The sequence below is a fragment of the Lepidothrix coronata genome, unplaced genomic scaffold, assembly GCF_001604755.1.
Source record: "Lepidothrix coronata isolate B3197 unplaced genomic scaffold, Lepidothrix_coronata-1.0 Scaffold113, whole genome shotgun sequence".
In the NCBI taxonomy this organism is placed as follows: domain Eukaryota; kingdom Metazoa; phylum Chordata; class Aves; order Passeriformes; family Pipridae; genus Lepidothrix; species Lepidothrix coronata.
The window spans coordinates 1,894,772-1,918,082 of record NW_016690293.1 but is presented as its reverse complement, the minus strand read 5'-3'; the positions used below and the strand labels follow the sequence as shown (position 1 = coordinate 1,918,082).

Sequence of the window (23,311 nt, the reverse complement as noted above, 5' to 3'; positions counted from 1 at the left end):
TTATAAAATTTAATAGGTATGTCATATACATAATTCCTACTTCAAATTCCATACAACTCCAACAAAATGGAAGGCTGGAAGGCATTTTAAAGGAGAAAATAAAACTTAAAAATAAAATACACAAAGTAGCTTCGCTGGTAAAGTATACAGTCCTTACAAGTTCACATCATTAGTTTAAAACACAGAGAAGAATAATTTCCTACACTGCAGAAGCTGTCAAAGCTCTGACTGCAGCCTTTCATCTACGTAAGTCTCTCCTGTCACCCCTCACATTCACCTTCTCTGTTGGTCCTGGGTTTATTCACCCATCCAGTGAACTGAAACAGGAATATTGCTGTCTTTCGACAATGCTGGTTCCACATACTTTGTGGTCTTAAATTAATGAATCTCTACACCTTCCAAACACCTCTGCACCTGGCTTTATTTCTTTTGAGTATACCTGCATGATTACAAACACCTTTATTTTGACAGACTGCCCTGTGTTCACCTGGATACTGTGAACCTGCTTTAACAGAAACTCAGTCAGGCTGCTGCCATGTTGGGTTTGTTTCTACCTGCAACAAATGGAAGTTTTTGTGTCTTTTGCCCACAGCATTGCTTGTTGGATGCCTCTCATAGCAGCTTAATTAATGACATCATTCACTGTTAATAAAGCAGGGTTAGCTCAAAGAGTCCTTGCCATACTCAGTGGCTTCCATCTCTGAGAAAACACCAGATCAAAACTACCATCTCGCATAGTCTTACTTCCCACGATAAAGATATTGCCCTTCAGATCTTAAGTGTTAGATGCTGCAAGTGCCCAAGTCAAACTTCCTGTGTGTTTTACGTTTCCCAGCAGCCCAGAAAGGGCTGGCAAACAGCAGTGGTTGGGGCAGAACCAGCAGACCTGGTGTCTGTGACTCGCAGCCTGGAAACCCCGTCACAGTGCTGACCTCAACTTGGCCACATGTGTAGTGTGACCCTGAGATCTCCCTTCTGTTCCTTGTAACCTACGCAGAAAACATGGATAGCCAAATTGGCACAACCTCTAGTATTTCACTAAAAAAAGCTAATCTTCAGTGACAAATTCTCTTTTAATTACATCTACAGATCAAAACCTTCTAACTCCTCTGCTTCCTCCTCAGTTATTCAAGTCTGCAACTTCACAACCCCTTCATAGACTTCCTCATATATCAAACCTTTTCTTGCAGCAGACAGAAACAAGAAGTTTAAAGCCAATAAAACAATTTGTTGCTGCAGATACTGGCGCTGATTTCCTTGCATTGAAACCAGTACTTGTTTGAGTCTGCAGTGAGCTGATGCAGAGTTCTAAACTGACAGAAGTAATCCTCCAGGAAGCCTTTGCAATCCCACAGATTTTCAGCAGCAAATTCCCTAAACCAGCATATCCTGCTGAGTGAAGGTGTTGATAGAAGAAAAGGGGCAAACAGAACTCACCTGCCACTTTGGATGGCAACATGCTGATCAAACAACTACACACCCGATCATAAAGATAATGCTGCACATAGATGGTCATACATTCGTTGGTGCGGTTTCTCTCAGGGAATATTAAAATTTAGGGCAAGTGAACTATTATTATTTAAAAGGTCAAATAACATTGGACTCATTCAACAAAGACATAAACACTGCACAAAGTAAAGTCCAGCACATTGCACTCCTTAGCTTTCTTGCATTTCACATATAAAAGAAAGGGAGTACTTAACACAAACACTTGGTTATGTCTTACCTAGGAATACAGTGGTTCCAATTCACATTCAAAAATCCAAAGAGGTGATGCTAAACATTCAATGTCCGTCTGTCATGAGAAACATTCAAGATTACACTTGGGATCACTGTGCTTTTCCCTATCTCAATTTTCAGATTAAGCTTTCTAGTTTAAAAAAGAAATTCCCAGGAAAAATAGAAATTATTCTATTCAAAGTGAACTTTGTATCATTCAAAAATTTTTGGAGCAATACCATTCAAAAATGCAGCTGGGTCGAAACAATCAGCTACTTAAACTACACTTTATCCCATATAATTCTGCAGAACAGAATCAATTTAAGTTGGATTTTATAATGAGCTGTTGCAAAGGCTGGTAGAACCAAAAGAAAATAATGTTCACTAATACTAGTGTGCACAGAATTAAAAGATATAATAATGAAATCATGAAAATGGGAATACATTTCCAAAACATTTAGCAATTTAGTACAACAGCTATACTTATTTAAAACACTATTTATATTGAAAAAGTCCAGTTAAAGCAGTTCTAAGTTCAGAAATTAATTTTCCAATCTTTTGTAACTACTGAAATGAAGAATGTAATTTAAATGCCCAGTAGTGATAATTTCATTCTGCAAGTGTGGGGGAGAGGGGGGATCTACTGGAAAAACAAGGGCACCAGCTCATCCATAAGGATCTTCAGGGACAGCTATTCTAATGTCACTTTTTCAACTCTCTAAGTAAAATAACTTAGAGAGATGCAAGTTTGCTTCCAGAATAAAGGCAAAGGTAACAAGAAAAATAAATCCACTACAGAAAACTTGGAAGTGAACTTCCATTTCAACCATAACCTCAATAATGCTAATATAACTCCACAAACACTCTTCCCAGATATTCAGGTTCACTATCCACAAAACCTCAGAGGTCAAGCCATCAGGTCCATAAATCAGCTTAATTAAGTTTAAGCTTTGAAAAACACATGGTTGTGCTTCTGCAGCTATATTTATAGATATATGACTAAAAACTGGTTCTAATCTAATTATGCATTTTTATCATTTAAATTCAAAATAGTAAGAGTGCTTGATTTCTGCCTAAAGAGGAATTATCTTTTGAAACTCAGGGGAAGGGTGATGCGGTGCAGATTGGTTTTTTTCCTAAAAATACATTCCTTACTGCAAATTATAACAATTCATTATAAAAGCAGATTAAATTAAATCAAAATGTAACACTAATTTCCCAAGTAGAACACCCACACAGGGAACTAATTAGCAACAGCTCCTCTGTGTAAACAAATCTTTGTACCAATTAGTAGCTGGTCAAGTCAGGGAACTCCCTTTCTCTAGGGGAAAAATGTCTATTTTCAGCATTGCTTTATTTTGCTGCTGGCTGCAAATTCTCTCCAGTTCTGTAGCAATGGAAGGTATTTAGAACTTATATTTCAGAGAGTTTGATGGGAACTCAGTCAAGATTTGGGGGAAAAAATGGCAGTAGAAGCCCTGTGAAAATCACAGAATCATGACTTCAAAAGGGATGAGAACAAACTCTGCTCTCTGCCTAAGCCAATTCTGTCCCAAGGGTTTACACAGACCAGAACAATAACAGTGAAACGACTCAAAACAAACAGTGGAGTAAATGAAAAAAGTACATGGGAAGAAGAATTCTCAGTTGTTATTCCATAATAAGAAAGGCAAACAAATAAAAACCCCAAGGCGAGAATATTATGCCCAGATAGCATTTTTAAAGCACCAGTTAGGTGCAACAGTAAAACTGTAGGATGGCATTCAAGGATGGCTGAGTGTTCATTTATCATTGATGACATTCAAATCTGCTAGACAGCTGTTCTGTGCAAGACTGAAAGTACCAGAGTTGACTCTTACCTTGTTGAAGATGATCCAGAGCCTTCCTGATACTTAGACAGAGGCTGCAATCTGTGGATTTTAAAAGTTGTTTAAAAGGACTGTTATTAATGAAACTGTTTCAATTACTAAGTAAAAATCAGAAAAGTTACTTAAATGCCTTAAATACTGAGTAATTTGCCCTTTTTTCAAAAACAAAGAGTATTCCTGCAAGGTATCTTCTACTGTGTATTACGCCCAGAGTAAAAGGTCAGTCAGTCTCTCAGTACAGACAGTGAACTACTGTTTAGGACACCAAGTTCACCCTGAAGAGTGATGCATCTTACATGGGAAAGAAGATAGGAAAGAGGCATCAGAGAACAGGCAAAGCAGGAACACCTCAGGATAGGGAAAGTGCTGGCAGCACCTCACAGAACGCAGAAATACCCCTTTTCCTACAGAGCAGTTATGTAGTAAGAGACAACTTCTGACCCTCTGGCATGACTGGGCTGCAAAAACCAACTCTAAATATCATTGATTTTTACAGCATTTACTAGTTCAAGATATATGAAAACATGTCCACTTCCCTCTTGACCCAACAACAATGATGGTCTGAAAGACTTAGGAACTCCAGCCCTAGCTAAATTTATATAGAAAAACTAAATTTTGGAAACAAAAAACCAGCAACTATCAAGGAGTATCTCCTGTTTAGCTGTATCATAAAATTACAAAAACTTTGCAACTTACACAGAACGGCTATCCCTCAGCACAACTTAAGTAGAAGCTAGGACTAAATTAAATTTTTAATAAAATACACATTCCATTCTGGAAGCTTGCTTTTAAACCTTGTAAAGAATTTATCACAGATATCCAAATTTCAGTATAAAACAAAATCAAACTAACACAAAGATCAAATGGGATCTAAGAACAACGTCAGTCCAATTCACAGAGTTATTGTGATAAACCAGTATGAAATGGGCATTAAAAAAAGACCAGGTGATGCCAGGAAGCACTTCTTGTTCACAAGCAATAACTGTGTGGAATGGGCTGCAAGGCCAGTTCATTGAGGTAACGCGTTTGGATTGAGAGAGATGTGGTTGAGTGGGAGAGCAAGTGCCATGGGAGGGGAAAGAGGATAAACCACTCTGCAAAGTTTCAAGTTTCCAGTTTCAGGTATTTAAAAAGGAATATTCCTTTAGAAGTGGAGATAAAGAGCCCAAGATTGATATCAGAATTTCCCATAGGAAAGCTGAGGAGAATGAAGAGGAAGAACACTTTAATGTGTTTATAAAATAAAGACACTTCTTGCAACATTGTGACTTAACCACAGGGTAAAGAAACAAATTTATGAGCAATCGCTCTTCTCCTGGAGAGAATTTGCAAGTTAGAAAGAAAGGAAAGTAATCATTCCTTAACTTCAGCAAGATAAAAATGGACAGAAATAAATAAGACACTCTGGGAACCTTAACAAAATCTTAATGCTGCCTTAAGGGAAGGATATCAACAAGGAGGCAAACCATCACATATTAACATGGTAGAGAAAATTCTCTTTTCCTGTTTTGGTAACATCCAGTAAGTCAATTTATCCCTAGTTAAAATGCATTTATACAATAAAACACAGGAATCAGTTTGGTTCCCTCAGCGTAGTAGTCTGGGGGACCTGCTGGGAGTAAAGCTTATTATCCACCCAGGGATTTGAGCAGTCATAGTTCACAACCAATTTGACTTAAGGAAAAACACAGCTGCTATTTTGAAAGTTTCCTGCTGTGTAAGAAATAATTAAGGCTGTACGATCAGTATTCAACGAAGCATAAATAGCAAAATGCTAAATTAATTCTATTTGCAAATGAAGAGTTAAGTGAAGCCGCATTACAGAATGGACTACGTAATGCTGTAGTTCAAAGGCAAAACAGAAGAGTTAAATAAGATGAAGTGTGTGTCAGAGGCCAGACTCTCAATCCTAACTATGCAACAACAATATTATTTCATGTTTTCGAAGTCCTTTACCCAAGAACTAGGAAGTACAAGTTCCAAAATCAAGCAAAGAATTATATTCTGATTTAAGATACAAAAAATAAAAAAGGAGCAGCAGCTAAACACAGTTACCAATGTATATACTGAAAAAGCACAGACTCATTAAAACCTTTATTACCAAGCTTTACTATATAAATATTATGCAGAAAGATGCAAACGATGTTGATGGCAATGCAGGTAATTCAGGGCAGCTCATCCTTAAAGCATCCTGATCTGAGCTTTGATTCTCTCCTCACACAATCCTCATACCACAAACTGCACCAGATAGCAGGAATTCCCAGTGCAGGAATGGCACTTAGCCTGTCACTGTCTATGCAGACACTGGAAGCTTAGTTTCTGACCACTGGACCACTTCCAGGTGGAGGAATATATGGCAAGTTCACCAGGACGCCTACACCATCCCAACAGCTATTCCTCAAGTACTACAGAAGGAAGGTGGTGAGACAGATGGTTGTGCTCCACAGACTAGAGTCAACCCTTGAGTTGTCTGTTGGACCAGACACTGTTAAGTCATTAGGACTCTAATACCTTTAACACTGCTTAAAGAAAAAAAAAACACCCACACACAAAACTTCACACCCTTCAGTTTTTGCTAAATATAAGGTTAGGCTTGCATCTCCTTGACAAAGGCAAACAGCCAATTAGTAAAAAAGGGCTGAGACATTTGCTTAAGACAGGGATTCCCCAGGGAAAACCTAAAGATCATGCCAACTCAGGTTTGTGCTAGTAAGTTGCTGCTGCTCCTTTAGCTAACAGAAGGCAAAGCTTAGGTCAGGGATAAATTTTACTCTACTGCCAAGATATACATCCTTTGGTTGAGGACACTGTACATGCCATCTGCTTACACTGAATTTATTAATTTTGATTTAAAATGCCAGGCCATAATTCTTAAAAAATACATATATTTTTTTAAGTAATTGTTTTCAAAGTTGCTTATTATACCTGCATATTCCCTGGGGTTTGTCTTACCAAAAAAATCGTGAAACTCAATTATTCTATGATTTTAAGTTGCTCTGGATTATTTTTCCTGCTTTCCAGTCACAGCCTCTCACTTCCAGGCTTGAAAGACTTTTTTCTCCTACCTTTCAAAGACAATGCTGCCATTGCCTTCCCAAAGAAGCATCTGAATCCCAGCTTCCTGGAAAGCAGGATCTGTGGCCACATGTATGTCAGAAAATAAAACAGACTAAGGCACACAGCCACGCTCTGGGCTTGGAACCAACAAACATGGTACAGCTTGTAGCTGGACAACTAAAATCCTATTCCTCCAAAACAGCCTGGCCAGATCCAAACAGCCTTTTGGAAATGGTCCATCTCTCTCCTTACCCCAGAACTATGCTTGGGCATTATCTGTGAGAGTGTTAGTTGGCACAGGACAAAACCGTGTCATGAGCAGTACTAAAAATGTAACAGTAGAGTTGCATGCCATATTCACTCCTTATTTAGTTCCTACTATGAACACGCATCACAAATACAGTACCCAGCTGCTTCTGGAGAATATCATTTTTAGAAGTTAATTCCATAAGCAGACGTGCATTTCAGAATTAACAGGTCACCTTTTCCAGGCTTTATAGCTCCTAGCTTTAATATCACTTCCTCACCTAGGTGGTTGTTGCTTTCAAACCAAGGGAACAGAACAATATAAAACATGTAACAGTTGGGCATTTGTGTTTCTGCATGTATTATATGCAGCACACGTGAAAATTTGCACTCTAGGTTTTCACAGTTTTTTAATGTGTTCAGGCAGACTAAACATGAGCATCTGACTTCTTAATTTCGGCAACCCTGGACTGCTCCCAGTAGAACATTGGCCCTGACTGTCAGCTGGTATAGAGTGGGCATAGCTCTACTGACAGCATCCCAATGCAGAGCAGCTGAAACTCTGCTTCTCCAAACCCCACCCACATCAGAGTGACGAACAAGGAAGAAATTCACCGTATCAAGATCAGCATTTTTGGGACAAATCTGTGTTTTTTTCAATAATTCACAAAGTTATATATGTCTTCACAAATTGTTTCTCTCTTCTAAGTCAGAAATCCCAACTTTAAAAAATTTAATGAAAACCTGAATCAGAAACATTTACCCTTATTTTGCACAAAAAAGAACATCAGCAAGAAGTTCTTGTAAACACAAGAGAGGCACATAAAATTTTTTCAAAGGAAAACACAACTCCCATGGTGCAAATCTGAATGTAAATATTATACTTGGCAAAAATTACTGTGTGTAAAACTTTGTATAGATGTGATTGTGCAGTGTCATAGGGTACCAAAAAGTCATCTGGATAGTACAAAAACATACATCCCTTTTACAGCTGCTGACCTAAAGATGATGGTTCTTCAGTCTCAATTCAGCTTACCTTCTTGTCTTAAAAGTGTAAGGGTATTGTGTATTGGATTTCCGTGGCAAGGTTTTGGTAGCAGGAGTGAGGTGGAGGGGAACAGGATAGGATGACACAACCCACTACGAGCCCATCAGCAATGGTGCAGTACTTCTGGGATAACAGTTACAAAGGTGGAAAAAAACTGCTGCAGAACAGCAGCTAGAGATAGGAGTGAGAGCATGAGAGCAACAACCTTGCAGATCCCAAGGTCAGTGCAGAAGGAGGGGCAGGAGGTGCTGAGATTCCCCTGCAGTCCGTGGTGCAGACTACGATGAGGCAGCTGTGTCCCTGCAGCCATGGACACAGGAGGGAGCAGAGATGCACCTGTAGCCTGGGGAGGACTCCACTCCAGAGTAGGTGGATGGATGCTCAAAGGATTTTGACCCCATGGGAAGCCTATGCTGGAGGAGGCCCCCTGGTAGGACCTGTGGACCCATGGAGAGAGGAGCTCATGCTGGAGCAGAGGTTTGCTGGCAGGTCCCCTCACAGGGGACCCACACTGGAGCAGCCTGCTCCTGAAGGACTGCATCCTGAGGGAGGGATCACATTGGAGCAGTTTGTGAAGAACTGTAGCCTGTGGGAAGAGTTCACAGTAGAAAAGTTCATGAAGGACTGTTTCCTGTGGGAGGGACCCCATGCTGGAAGAGGGGGGAAGAGTGTGAGGAGGATGGAGTGGCAGAGGTGTGCTGAACTGACTGCAACCCCCATTCTCCATCCCCCTTGTGCAGCTTGAGGGAAAGAGACAGAGAATTTGGGAATGAAGTGGAGCTCGGGAAGAAGGGAGGGATGGGGGGAAGGTGTTTTAGGATTTGAGTTTATTATTAATTATCCTACTCTGATTTGATTAAGTCAAACTAATTTCTCCAAGCGGAGTCTGTTTTGCCCATGACAGTCACCGGTGAGCGATCTCTCCCTGCCCTTATCTCGACTCACAAGCCTTTCATTATGTTTTCTCTCCCCTGTCAAGCTGAGTAGGTCAGTGATAGAGCAGCTTCAGTGGGCACCTACCACCCCGACAGGGTCAATTCACCACAGTATTGACAAAACTGCTTATTACTCTGTCAAACCTTGACCACCCATTTATAACCATTGGAGTACTGGCTGCCAATCTGGTCCAGTGAGTTCACTTAATCATCCATCTAATAACCACCTGCCTCAACCTAATAGTCCCATATGATGAACTCCCATAGCCTGATTTACCCGGGAATACTTTAATCATAGTGCCTTGAACTACAGGTACAATTTCAGTCTTCCAAAGATATGAAAAATGACAAATTTATCTCAACAGTGACGTCAACACCCAACTAAAGACCATCACTCCAATTAACCAAAAAAAATCAGATCTTTCAAGAAAAACAACCAAAAGCCCACCCACATATGTGAATCAACAAATTTATTAAATCCCAGTGATGATAACACTGAAGGCATGAGACAGACATCTGTTTTTCACAGATCTTGGCCTACATCCTAGTTCTGATGTGAAAAAACCCACAAAGCAACGGCTAAAAAGAAAAATTAAAAAATTACTTTAGATCCAGAATTAGTATGATCCTTTTCTTTTGTTCCCAGGATACCTACAGTGACACTCGAAAAGGGTGATGCCAGAAAAGGGACTGCTCATTAAGATCTTAATTTTCTCCAGCTCCCTTTGGGCTCCTTGACAAAATGCTTCATTTCATATGAAAGTAAATGTTCAGGTCAAAGATCTCCACTTTTCATAGCTGTCAAAGGAAAAAGTCTGGTTTACACAGACACATCCATTCTGCTGTGATTTCTAAAACATCTTGTGTTGGGCTGAGCAAGAAGAGAGACAGCTGATTTACGTGCCCCCATGTCAAATCGTTTCACAGCATCAGTAAATAAAGGGAACATACAAGGCTGACTAAACTCAAGCTGATCAATACTGTGAATCATCGACTCAGAGATGGCTTTGAACACACACGCAGGACATCAGCTGGCAGCATGGTCAGAGCTGACCATCCTGGTGCTGGCAGAACCAGGAGCCCATCACACACCACCCATGCTAGAAGCTCATTTAGAGCTGTTAATTGCCTTTGCTCTATGGAGAAAATGTGACCCTCATCAGTGGCAAGGCTGTGCTTTTTCTCAGAATATACCAAAGGAAGTCAGGCAACTCTTGCTCTACTGTACACCAAGAGTCACTGTGAGACTGCAGAATAAGCAAGCTCATGGACTTCTTGCAAAGACACAGAGTTATTCAGATTTGGTCTCTGAGCAAGTCTTCAGAGAATCACCCAATTAGTCTGTTTTCTGGAGAAGCTGGAGATGAAGCTTTTTAACAGTCCAAAATTAAGCAATGAATTCAGGCATGTCTACCTACAGTCACTGGCACAAGATGGGAGAATACCACATACAGTCATTCCTTAAAAACCAGCAGGAAAGTGTCTGCAGGTTTGGAGGACAGCCTAATCCCTAGGAACTGGGGCTATCTCCTTTCCAAACACATTTATATCCAGCTTCCCTTTAGAATCTTTCATCCGTGCAGAAAACAAAAAAAAAAAGAAAAGAGAAGTTATTAAAAGAATGAAATGTTTTACTTCAATGTCAGCTGAAGGAAATACTACTACATGCTTTGCTAGCAATACCACACGGAAAGCAGAATGTCTTGTACCATGTACAAGAAACAAAGCTACCTGAATAACTTCCCCCCCCCCCGCCACCTCGTCTTGTGATTCTCTCTAGAGCAAGTCATATGGCAGCACTTTTCTCCTTTTATGGGCAAAAAAAAAGGAGAAAGGAAGTCAGCAGCTGAGCAGGACTGCAGTGCCACATGAATCAAGCAGCTCAGAGCTGTGCTACTCCTCACTCATCCCCACCTCGGTACATTATGGATATACAACCTGAAAGAGGGACACTATGAATCAACTGCTGCTTAATGCATATATAATTACATGTCACTGAGTGTTTCACGCTGAACTCGTTACTACAGAATGTATTAAAAACCAAAGGATAGAAGGCATATAATATATTTGCATTTGCTTATCTACCATCTCCTCCCTTTGTGTGCATGTCCTGTCAATAGCAGGCAAAGCACTTCTTTGGGAAACAGCTGTAGTGATAGTGTGACACTGAGCAGCAATTAAAATTATAGTGCTTTCTGCTGCATGAATTTCCACGTGTCCCACACCGCCCCAGTGCCCACCACCCACACCCAGCTCGGTCCTTCTCTTCAGCTGCTCTACAAGACAGATTCAGGGAAAGTTATTCATGATCCAACTCAGCAAATTTGGCTTTTTTTTTTTTTTTTTGCAAGAGAGAACAGTGGAAATCTCATTAGCTCAGTTTTAGGGAAAGGTAAATGATACACAAAATTCCCTATGTATCAGGCAAAAAAAAGGAATAAAAGCCTTGTTGTTATTTTATCAATAGAAAGAAAGAAATCATTGTTTCTGCCCCAATAACCAATACCAGACAACATGAGGACTCCCATCCGTAAACATCTACCATACTGAGAAATTGTAAAGAAACCCACCTCCTCTCCATGTGTAGGTGATGGGATCAAGAATTTGTAAGAACTCCCCTCTCCTTCCCAAGCACAGGCAACAGGATCCATCAGCCAGATCACCATCGTGTACACATGGCCACCTGTGGGACACCTGCTGTGGAGTCTGGGAACATACCTGTCAGTCCTACAGGTACCCATCCTCCATTCAGAGCCACCTTGCTTTCCCTCAGCTGTTTTTGTGCAGTCATTCCGAGTGTTATCTGATTATTACAACTTAATTTGACTATTACAACTTATACTTGACTACTTTATTTGGGAATGATGATGAAAACAACTGAATTCAATTACATGAGCTATGCTTGCTGGGTCATGGCCCACGCATTTAAGTTAAAATGCAGATAAGCATTTCCAGGGTCAGAGGCCCTGTCCTTAAAACATTTTTTTTTTTTTAAGGAAGGAAACAGTCTCCCTGGTTATCAGATCATTATCAGGTCAGATCAGATGGCCAAAACAGCAGAGTAAAATAATCTCATCATTTATTGAAGTCCAGCACTACTCTTACACAGAACATGGAATTTTTGTTAAATATATATGTATAATGTATATATTCCTTACTGTTAAAGATTAATCATTTATTCCTTGGAAGCTTTGAAGTGTTTCAAGAATGTATTTAATTCTCTATTGACAAATGTTATTTCATTATAAACATGGACTGTTTCTTTAAAAAATAGTATTTTAACCTGTAGGTGTCCCTTTGCCTTATAAATTAGAAGACATTGAATAACAGCAACTGCCAAAGTACAAACACTTTATTACAATTGTGGTGACTCAGACTGTCAGGATTTGGCAGCCCACAGTGTTCCTCAGCAGCAGAACAAAAGAGGATTTTTTTTTTGGCAGTTTTACTTTTAGTTCAGTAAAGGACAACATGATACTGTCTGTGTCTTAATGAATCAAAACCTCAGTAAAACAAAGGCATAAGTAGTTGGAGCCCAATCATTTTGTGTCTCACGGTATAAAAATGGACAAAAAAATAGATATATATTATCTCTACATCTAAGGCCTCTAACACATGTGCTCTCCCCTTGTCTTTTGGGAAAAAAATAAAATAAACAAAAGTAGTACTGTTATCTAGTTGCAGAAATACCAATCACTTCTACAGGCAACACAGTCCCAAAATATCTCAAGATCAGGAATTATTTTCTGTTTTCCTGTTGAATACAGGAGATGTTGACAGCAAATTTTAAGTGGATTTTTTAATCTTTTCACTAATTAAAAATATAAACCCCATAGACCTAAATATCACACTATAACAAAATCTCTCAAGTATTCAGAGCATAAAACACATTTTGAGAAAGACTCGTTTTCCAGCATCCCCATCATGATCTCATCTGGAATGGCAAACTGCCCCCACAGTAATTGGTATTACAGAGCCCTGCTGAAGCACAGCCTTGTGAGAGGGTGAGGAAAGTGCTCCAGTCCTACAGGGCTTTTATGCTTTAATAATAAAAACATAGGAAAAACAGAGAATTAGCAGATTCAAATTCCTCTGCCACCATCAATGATTAGGGAGAGGATTACAGACTTATTTCTGGAATCTTCTAAAGATGCCAACGTCCATCATGAAATCTTTATCTGAAGGAGTCACCAACTGCCTACAGATGATCCTTGAAGCAGAGCACTGTGCAATTGCAGAGCTATACAGTACATGGAGTCAAACCATATATGTGTGGGTGGGAGAAAGTATAACTGAGACAAAATTAGACTATTCCTGGAAACAAATGTAACAAATTTAACAACCTTAACAGCCTTCTCAAATCTAAACAGGTCTGAACAACTCTTGAGAAATACTATTACAGAATTTTCCCCCGCCATTGCTTCCCTCCTCAGTTTCCACAGCATTATAGGAATCCCCTCCAAAAAATCAGGACCAACAGATCACCTCTACTAAATAAATACCACTGTACATCTCCCATGAAAGCTATTTAAACACAATTCTAGAATCAATTTACTGGAGATAGGATCATACAGATCAGTTATCAGAGACAATTTTCCTTCTTCTCCAAAACCAATTCTGCTCTGTAAGTGGCACCATCACTCAGCATTTCCACACCAGCTAACAACAGTAATGAATTTTTTCCCCACAGCTCCACACCACTATTAACATGCATGAGAGAAACCAGAAGATGAACTTTCTCCCCCTCTTCCCAGAAAGCCATTAACTCAAGCTAACCTTCCAGATTTAATCTGGGGCAGCTGCAAAATGAAAATTATAATGATCAAGTTAGGTATTAAATACACTCGCAATAAAGAAAATAAAACAGAAAGCAGGTTATCTTTGAAAAACAAGAAAACAAGCCCTTCCTCCCACTTCTTAGTCTAACTACATTCAGCCTAGGCAACAATAGTCTTAGGACACTACTGAGCTCAGTTCAGTTGCAGAAGCAAATAGTATTCAGCTGTTTTAAAATATCCCGCCTTACTGGCAGGCGCTACAGGACATGGATCCACGCAAGACATGGGTCTCCTGGCGGCCTCACATCTGCACCAAGATGTGATGGATGTCATAAAGCATCTCATCAAGGACAAGACACCTACACTGGACAACTGAATTAAACCGGACTCAAATTGTGTTCTAAACTCAAACTAAAGACTTTCTCCTGGAGTCCTCAGTCTTGCCAAATTCTGGCCTCCAACTCCACCCCCCAAATTTATACTCTTCTTAGATTTTTTAGTCCATATGAGTCTAGAAGCACAAATTGGACTCAACAGGAGAATTTTGAGCATGGCTACAACAAATTTGGGTAAGGGAAAGTAAGATAACTGGGATAGTAAGCAGAAAAAACCATCTAACCTAGTAGGTAACAAAGTTCTGAAGGCTGTACCTTAAACTGATGTCTCCTACTCCTGGAAGCTCAAGAGGGTACCTATGTTATTAAAAAGGGTTATAAAACCCTCAGGCCTCCCTAGTATCAAGATACAAAGTTATTCTTTTCACAAGCTCCTGAGGAAAGCAGTCATGCAATTTTGAAGTTTCGGATGAGAGAGCAGGAGCATGCCCCCAAGCACCATCGAGCAATTTAAAAGCATCAGGAAAGCAACCACAGAGGAAGCAAAAGTGGGTGGTAGGCTCTTTTCAGGTTGAGAGACTGGCTCCCAACCACATCTCTGCACACCAGGGTAGTGCCCTAAACCACAGTCCTAAGATTATTCCTGCTGAAGCCATGAAATGGAAAAATATTCACTGGATGAAACAATGAAACACCTATAGAAACCAGATTTCCCTCACCTGAATGCCTTAATCACAGGGCAGGAGTCACTCTCCCTCTGGCCTAATTATTGTTTGGGGTGTTTTTCAAAGTAACACAGTTGCAGGTGAAATAAAGGACAGCTTATGACAGCTGCTTGTTGCACTCTCTTGGGAAGAAGGTGATGTTAGCTAAAGGTACTTAAAGCTGAAAAGAGGACAGAGAATCAAGCATCATATTTAATGAGTACGGGATGCAACTAATGCAACATCAAACAAAGAGAAGAGGGAGAGATTAACATCACTGCAAATGCTTCTACCTCAGGTTTGAGGTAGAATGCATTCATTTCTTAGAAAAACAGGCTTTTCAAATCCTGAGGAAACATTTCCATCTCTGGATGTCAAATGCAGTGAGGCAGGAGAGAGATGCCACTCTCCAGAACAGTCTCCGGTAATAGCTCTGGATGGATGCAGAAATGAAGCTCTGTGCATCCCATTTTCTTCACAGTAAAAAATGTGGAAAAGTGTGCTTTCAGACAGGGGCTTTAAGACCATCAACCTTAGCTTTGAGGCATCTAATTGTAAAATAGGCCACTCAAATAATTTATGAATTCAGGCAGTAATACAGCAGGGAAAAGCATTCCCCCTCTGCCCAAATCCCATAAATTATATATAAAAAAGCTTCTAACAACTATTTAAATTTTAAGTTAAACCTATGTGTATCAGAGAGATACAGAAGAGTACAGTCAGTGTAAGTCTACACATCCCCTTAAAAACACCAAACCACCTCCAGTGTTATTAAATTGTGAAAACTCGCACTCTGTCATCCAGAGCTCACCACAGACAAATAGGATCAAACTCAAGATTCCAGTATGCTCCATGCCACATTCTAGACATGACAACTCCCACACCATATTGATGCTCTTCAACATGCCTGAGGGACACATGCTTGTGAATTATATTTATTAAGTCTTGAACCAAACCAGACCAGCACACAGAGGGACACATAACACCACTGGAAGGTTCCACCAGGCTACTGGAACCTTCAAAATTAACTTTTCACATGTTACAAATGTCATAAGTTCCTTATACAGATTTACTCAAAAATAAGCCTGGGACTTACGCATTAGCTTCACCTTTTGCACTGTCAGTTATCCAAACCATGATGTTAAAAGTCAACCTGTCCACTATGAACAGTGCTATAGAAGTACTGTTGTTATGGATAAAGAAAAAAAAAAAAGGCAAACAGAAGTCCCAGAGAGCACTGGTTTTGTAATCTATTGAGAAGTTCATAAATTAGACAAGAGTATTTCAGCTGTTAGCATGCAAAAGTAACTGTTCTTGAGTAAAGATAAGGCTGACTGATGTTTAACTAAATCTTATGGTTGGCATTATTTCTAAACATTTTAAATCCACAATACTAAATAAAAATCTTTCAAGCACCTGTGCTGTACTGGGTCACATCTGTCCTAAAAGGTACTTGTGCTATATCTATTACTGTTAGTTTTTCTGTAGAATCCACTACTGCTACCAGTTTAAACCAAGAACTTCTATAAGCAGTAAGTAAAGATAAGACACACCTTTCATTTTAATTGGAAGTGGGAATTGGAATTTTGTGAAAGCAGAAGAATGGCAAATTCTTGTTACTTCACAAGAATTCAGATCTGTACATCTCACATCATTGACGTTGTTCTCATCATCATTCCCAGCAGTGCATAGCAGCTTCTATTACAATTTTAATTTAAACAACAAAATTAAAATTTATGACTGCATTTTTGTAGCTCTCAAGCTGCCCCATATATTAAGTATTTTAATTCATGCCTCTCAAACTGTTTTCTCTGATTTAGTGTTACTGTTTTGCATTCCTAGATAACATGAGTAGAAAGCACTGCTAAAAGAATGATTGGTAATATTGAAATGGATCCAAATACATTCTGAATTCAGTACAGAGGAAACACTAAAAGCTTTCAGCTCCTTCAAATCAACATACGTTGCTGGCATGCATATGCCCCTGTACATTGATGTTATAGGTCACATTGACACAGTCAGTTTGTCTCCAGGGATTTAACAGACCTAATGATGTCTGGATTGTATACAGGTTTTGGATATAGAATAGTATTTTTCTGGTTTGTATAAAATCTGAATTGAATTATCAAGTTCATGTGCTGCTGCATGTAGTGTGCACCCAGTGCTAAAGAATGCCAGTGACTCTACAAAAATATTTTACAGTTTCTCTAAAAACTCTAATTAGGAGGGTATTTGGAAGTAGATAGAAATACGATTGACTAAAGAGGTCTTACTTGTAGTATCTGTATATCTATAAAATATTATTTCTGTCAAAGTACTGGAATGGTTATTCATCTAAATAACATTTTATATTACTGACAGACATTTTAAGCTCTCATTTTGTATAACACATAACGTGCAAATCTGCAACATACTGCACATGCAAATCCTCAATGTCTTTGTGAGGCTACCATACTGCTGAGGCCAAAACATTTCAGCCTGACAAAACAGTGTCAAAAATGATGTCATGAGGACAAGCTAAGCACACTAACAATGAATTATCTTCTCAGCACTGTAAAATTCTCTAATAGACTCACTATTATGGCAAAATGACATCTGCTGACAGTAACTATGCAGTAGTATCCAAGATGGTCATCAGTTTTCCTTTTTGACTTAATCAAGGGGGTTTTTTACTCTAATTACTGGCATACATTGTCTTTTTAATCACTTGGTTTTTGTTCATTTTCTGTTTTTAATAAAGAACAGAAGTTCATGGGAAAAAAATGCATCACTGCAAAAACAACACAGAAAGGTACTGAAAAAGTACAGAGCAGAATACAATAAAACATTGCACAGTCTTTGAGAAACCAGAATTCAGAAAACCTTGTAACCTTGTAAACCAGTAACTCAGAAAGCCTTGCTTATGTTTGCCGTAGTTTGAAATTTTAAAGACCAGATAAACTATACTACAGTTGTTCAAGTTGAAGAATTTTATTCTTAGTTGCTACCTTACGCTTTTTATGAACCTAACTCAGACCTTTCATGATATTCCCATGATCTGTAATTTCATTTCATTAAAACTTTTTTTTTTTAAGTCTACCCTAGGAAGTAGTAGGGGTTTACCATTAGTTTATAATTTGGGCCTAGTGAGGTGGGAGAGTGGGGGTAGAACAGGAGAGCAGAAAAGATATTTACACATGAGAAGTTACAAGGTTGATCTTTTTATACTACTTTTAAAAAGTACATTGCTGATATATCAATCTTCCTAACGCATTATAAAAACACAAAAGTTACCATAACAGGGAAAAGGGAAGTATCAGCTCAGTTCTTCCCTGTGTAATATGAGTTGGGGTATTTTTGTAGAGCTGTGCTGAGCACGTGAAAATCTTTGCCCACAAGGGAACCTCATGTCACGACAGTATTTCATGCCAGATCTCCCCACCTAAGAGTTCACTGCCAAAGTTGTTTTCATTTTTTTCTGACCTTGCAGATGGTCAAAACAGAAAAAGCAAAGGAAACACACATCTGTCCCCCTTACCTTACCCTTTCCCCATACACATATAAACTGCCTTTAGAACTGGTAAACAAAATCAGAGAGCACAAAGATGGGCTGTAAGACAACCAGAGTCTACCAGGAACAGGCTGGAAACCAACGCACATCAGCACCCTCGGCAAGTTATTAGCAACACCACTGAAAGCCTGTGCAATTAAGAGCCTCGCTGTGTTGCCAGCGAATTACGGAGCATTCGATTTTACACAGTGGCGTCATGTATTATCAAGACCATAGCACAACAAACCCCACATAAATAAAATTAAAGCTAAACGGTCTCGAAATCAAATTAGGGGAAAAAGTAATAATAGGAAGAATGGATGCAAGCGTGGTATCTGTTCACTGTAACACCTCTCAACATGGACAGCGATTCCAACGAGAGGAAGGCAGCATTACAGAGCCTGTTTTTCATCTCTCGTCTAGGTACATCCCTCTGGAAACACCACGCTTATGCCACCCCCCATCCAGCAACTACCAGCAGCTGGAGCAGAAAGTTTTCGGTATAATCAAAGTTGGAAGCCTTATCTCCCTTTCTCCCCCCAGTACTCACTCCAGCCACGAACAGCGGCGCGCTGTGTGACCAACACCCCGGACCAGCGCTGGAGCCCGGCCGGACTGCCCCGGGCCGGGTCCCCGCACGGGAGCTGCTCGTCCCCGCGGCCGCGGTGACTCCGGCACCACCCCCCGGCAGCGACAACCCGGACACTTCCACCCAGGAGGGCCAGTGGCTAGGGAAGAGTCTCCCCAGGCTGGGGCGAGGCCAAGCGGGGCACCTCCACTGGGGCTCGCACCGCACCCGATGCCTCTCCGGACGCGGCTGGGAGCGAATGCAGCCCCCCCCCGGCACTCACCGCCGCGGTGCCGCGGGCGCTGGCAGCGCTCCGGGGACGGCGCTTCCCAGGCAACAGTTGGCCGCGTCCCCCCCGTGTCCCCCGGCGCCGCCCCCGCGGTGCGGTGCGAGGGGCACCGCGGGGAGGGTGACTCGGGGCCGGGCAGCGGGCACAAAGGCGGCCGCGAGGGTTCGGGGGGCTCGGGGAGCGCAGGAACCCCGGGGCTGCAGCGCGCCGTCTCCGCCCCGCCGCCGCGGGGTGATGCGGGGGCGCCGAGCGAAGGAGCGGCAGAGGCGGCTCAGCCCGCCCGCCCCCGGGCAGTTCCCGGGGGGGTGGGGTGGCGGCCCCCGGTGCCTCTCCGCCCTTACCTGAGCCGCCCGTCGCTGCTGGCCGCTGCAGGGACCCTCGTCCATCCCCCGCTGCTCCTCCTAGTCAGCCGCCGGCGCTGCGGCGCGGCCCAGCCCGCCCGGCCCAGCGCGACGCTGTGGCAGAGCCGCCCCGCCCCGCGGTGGCTGCGTGCGGCTCCCGCCGGCGGCCGCCCCGGGCGCGGCTCCCCCGGACCCGCCTCCCGCCGCCCAGGGCTGGGGGGGCGAGGCGCCCTCCGGGGGTGGTGGATGGGGATGGGGTTGGGGGATGGGTCGCTCATCCCCGCACAGACCGTCCGTGGAGTCCCCCTGGCTCCGCAGTTCGGGGGTCTGGGGTGTCCGCTTGGGAATAAGGGCAGGGCAGCAAGCGGCTGTCACCCTCCCCCCGGGGACATCTGCGCTGCCCCAAACCCTCCCCGGCCCCTCTCCTCTCCTCCCAGCCCGTGGGCTCTGTTTTGGGGTGGAGGGCAGGCGGGACGGGACGGGGCGTGCGTGTGTAAATGCTGGAGTTCGGGACTGCAGATACGTTTGTTTTTTTGGGTTTTTTTTTAATAAATTTCTAGCTTTGCAGAAGGCAGCGCTTCCTCAAGACGTAAAAAAAAAAAAAAAAAAAAAAAAAAGAGATCTGAGCCCATTCACAGCTCGTGAAAATACTTTGTACTTCCTCTTGCTGTGCTGAGGGTTAAATGAGGTTAAAGTCGCTAGAATGGCTGTGCAGCGCTTGATTTCCCCCTTCCCCAAAAGCCAGTCTGTGAATCATTTGCAGAACAACAGAAAGAAAGCAAGAAATAGGAAAACAAGAGCCTAGAAGTGACAATACTGGAAGTACAACACAGAAATACCTACTTATTTGTTCATACCAGGGTTTTGCTTGCTGAGGTCTTTAAATGTGAGAAGCTGTGATGCTGACCACAAAAGCCATCACAGCTCTGTGCCAGTGAACCTGAGAGTTCACAGCTGCGTCCTGCCTGGGGCAGATGTGTTGAATAGAGCTGTGTGCCCCAAAAGGTGTGATTCTCATGAATAAGGCAAGTTTTGGAGCATTATGAAGCTGAGTGGTTTGGCCAAGCTGTGAGCACTGCTTGGCCAAGCTGTGAGCACTGTAGGGCCTGCTGCCGACTTGACCCTCTCTCCTGTCACTCCCTCTGAGCAAGCATTCCAGAGCAGCATCACTTCCATGCTTTAACTTCTTGCCTTTACCCAGGCTGTATCCAGATGTCCTTGAATTGTTCTTCTTTGGTCTGAAAATTCCAAATTTGCTAGTTAGAAAATAATTCAAGTGACATACTTAGTCTATTAAAAGGCTGTGTGTCTGTTGCTGTAGCACATATCTAATATAGCTACCCTTACAGCACCCAGCTTAGTAGAACACTAAGCTGCTGGCTTGCATTTTTTACCCACAAGTCTCAAAGTACCCTTTAAAAGAAGTAAATAGCATTGCTCCACTTTCAAGCGGGAAGAACAGTCACATGGAAAACTTGAACCAGGAGAGAGAACTGAATCTCAGGTTCCCAGCTAGCAGCTTAATGTCCTCTTTTAATTATTTTTCTGGGGCATGCATTCTGACTGCTGTATAATGGATGTGCCTTAACTGGATGGTTTTACAAAAGAAGAGGCAGATGTCACATCATTTGGAAATATTCTGACTCTGTAAGTGCATGCTCTCAGGTTGCTTGCACTGAATGCATCAGGGACAGCCAGAAGAATATTTTTATTCTGCATATAGGTAATATTTAGGAGTTAGAAAAGTCCAGCTTTTAAGCCCTGCAAAACAAAGGGGCTGCTGTATATTGATGAAATGAACTGTAGAACATCAGAACATGGCTGTAGCGTAATATACCGCCATAAGACTGCAGTTGAACAGCCTGCAGGGGAAATGGCAGGCGAGTGATAGATTTCAGATTCTCAGCTTTGGACAATGACATTAGAGATCAGAAAACAATTATTTAACCAGCTACTGGTGTATCAGCCAAGCCACAACTGTCTGTGTGAAACTGTTATCCCAGTGCTGGTGCGAGACAAATTCAGTTTGCAAGCACATCGGTAGAGATCAGATTCCTCAATGCAGTAAATTCTGATCACTTCAAGTCTGTGAGGGATCTCACATAGTGCCTAGTTTTTGATTTGAAGAGATATTAGATACCTAAATTTCTATCTTATCTCTACCAGCCCCATTCCAGTACCTCAAGCACCCTAAACTTTCTCAGGTAGAAGGATGTTCTTGTATTTAGACAGGTGAATTGTGCCTCTAAATTTGGGTATACAGACAGCTCAGTTTCTTAGACACTAATTAGGTGTCTAATCTCCCATTACAGGCAGTACTAGAATCCAGGTGTGGTGTTTTCATAAGGTTGTCTCACACATCACAAGAAGCAGGTACCTACAATCAGTTCTCAGGTGAGTAATGCAATGGACCAGCCAGTAAGAGTCTGCGTTATCACAACTTAAAGCTACCCAGGTCCTGATCCATGGGCAGGTTAAACAGAATCATTCAGAGATTCTTAAGATGCCCTTGGTATCTTGCTTTGTTCTCTACTTGTCTTCCAGAAGCCCCAGATCTCCTGTGACCTATAGATATAGCTCAGAATGTCCACTGCCTATGTATCTGTCTTCACCACAGTGGATATTTAAGACATTTAGCTAAAGACACATGCATACAGACATCTAAAGTTTAGGAATCTGAATCTCACACTAAATTCCATCCAAATCGATTTGCAATCTCAAATCTCAGGGGCATTAACACATTTTATTTCACAGTTATGACAGTGTATACACAGCCAGTTGCCATGGCTCATAGCAGCCAAGCAGCAATCTCCTGATTTTTTTAGGTGCTGTCCTTATAACATCTCCTGGAATCTGAATGGTGACATAGTTATATTTATTTTAAAAAGGAATGATTCATGAAGTCATCTACAATGTTGGCAAATACTTGAATTTTATCTACCTGGAACAGTGTTGTTTAGTCTTTTGTAGAGCATGATGCCTTGCAGGTCTTGAAACTCATGGCTTTATGCAGAACTGTACCAACAGTCATCTGGATTCAAACAGCAGTCTCAGAACAGATGGGCACATGAGTTTTCAGCTCTCGATGTTTAACTTGCTAAGCAGAACTAATGCATTTATCTAGCAGTTTTCTCAAGTATTGCATGTAGGAGTTGATTTGTGGAATAAAGATGTCTTCCTTAATGCTCATTTTAGCTCTGTGCACACTGACATGAAAATTAGTACAAAGACCATTAAAAATAATAATAATAATAATAATATATTCTATGAAGTAAATTATATAAATATTAAGTACAATCCTTTTATCTCTTGCATAAGTCAGAATACCACTGACATTGTTTGGAATTGTAGCTCTTTGTAACTTCTGAAGAGGAACCACAATCTTATTTTATAATTTAGGAACATAGTTTTCTTTCTTGGTTATAGCACTGGAAATTAGGAGTGAAGCCAGCAACTTCTGAGACATCACAAACCAAAAGAAGAGAGGAGGGAGTTAATCTATCATTTTACAACTCTGAATTGTGTTTGAAATTGTTTCCTGTGAAAGAACAGTGCTGCTGTGGCTTCGTCAGTATTTTTCTCTCCTTTCAAAGAACCAACCATTAGTAAGGGAACAGAGAAAATTCCTGCGTCTCAATTGTTTTAGTTATCTTCAGCTTGAAGAGCTTTTTCTCAGAGAACATTGAGCCTTTATCATAGTAAATCCATAGTTTATCTCTTGTGTCAAGTGATCCATGACATTGGCAGAAGCATGGGCAGCCAGCCCTTTGCTGACAAGGGAGCAGCCATGGCAGATTAGAGCAGCTACATCACTCACAAAAAGTACTGGAGTCTCATATGAATACAGCTGGAAATCTGATCTGTGTTTATCTACCTGTTTAGAAGTCAATATAT

At 41.4% G+C, this 23,311-nt stretch overlaps 1 protein-coding gene across 7 annotated transcripts in view; it reads right to left on the bottom strand.

The window, feature by feature from the left end:
* FAM49A (family with sequence similarity 49 member A) overlaps window positions 1-19,532 on the bottom strand; it is a 53,787-nt gene extending 34,255 nt beyond the window's left edge. For 5 of the 7 annotated variants that reach the window (XM_017824823.1, XM_017824820.1, XM_017824817.1 and 2 more), the window contains exons 1-3: window positions 19,418-19,532; window positions 3,579-3,629; window positions 1,727-1,795 (exon numbers count right to left, since the gene is read on the bottom strand). The gene's annotated coding sequence lies outside the window, so the exon portion shown is untranslated. Of the gene's footprint in view, window positions 1-1,726; window positions 1,796-3,578; window positions 3,630-18,769; window positions 18,850-19,417 lie in introns of those variants that run through there. The other 2 variants (XM_017824821.1, XM_017824824.1) reach the window with 2 other exon arrangements.
* Window positions 19,533-23,311: the final 3,779 nt, after the last annotated feature.